The 805-nt window shown below is 39.0% G+C and overlaps 1 protein-coding gene across 1 annotated transcript in view; it reads left to right on the top strand.

Moving 5' to 3' along the window:
* Positions 1-805, top strand: part of PAIP1 (poly(A) binding protein interacting protein 1) — a 37,302-nt gene that overhangs the window by 292 nt on the left and 36,205 nt on the right. The window lies entirely within an intron of this gene.

The following is an 805-nucleotide window of genomic DNA, read 5'->3' on the forward strand; positions in this document are numbered from 1 at the left end:
CGGCCACTGCACTCCAGTCTGGGCAACAGAGTGAGACTCCAACTCAAAAAAAAAAAAGACGAAAATATTGGAAAACATTAAAACCTGCTTTAAAAACAGGGTTAAAATCACTTTTTTCTCCTTTTCTTTTCATTACTTATATTCATCCTTCATTTGGCATTAGTACAATCAGGCCTGACAAAATCAATTTACACATAATGTCTAGAACTGTGCATTGCCAAATGTGACTTTTGGGCACTTAAATGGCACCTAATCCCAAATGAGATGTGCCATAAATATAAAATAAGTTTTTAAAAAATTGAATTTCAGCTGGGCTCGGTGGCTCAGCCTGTAATCCCAGCACTTTGGGAGGCCGAGGTGAGTGAACTGCCTGAGCCCACGGGTTCGTGACCTGCCTGAGCCCACGGGTTCGTGACCTGCCTGGGCAACTTGACGATACCTCATCTCTACAATAAATCAAAAATTAGCCGGGAGTGGTAGTACGCGCCTATAGTTCCAGCTACTTGGAAGGCTGAGGCGGAAGGATCACCGGGGCCCAGCAGGTCAAGGCTGCAGTGACTGAGAGCAGTCACTGCACTCCAGTCTGGGTGACAGAGTGCGACTCAACTCAAAAAAAAAAAAAAAAAAACATTGTATTTTGACTAGTATGAAAAACAAAAATTTTTTTTTAATATTACACTAATCACAAGTTTAAGTGTTATCATTTTGAACATATCACGTAAAATATAATATATTAAAATTAATTTCACCTGTTTCTTTTCACTCATTTAATACTTCCTAGAAATTTATAATTACATAAGTGGTT

This window comes from Carlito syrichta, unplaced genomic scaffold, assembly GCF_000164805.1.
Source record: "Carlito syrichta isolate Samal-C Ts95f unplaced genomic scaffold, Tarsius_syrichta-2.0.1 Scaffold312137, whole genome shotgun sequence".
Classification (NCBI taxonomy): Eukaryota; Metazoa; Chordata; class Mammalia; order Primates; family Tarsiidae; genus Carlito; species Carlito syrichta.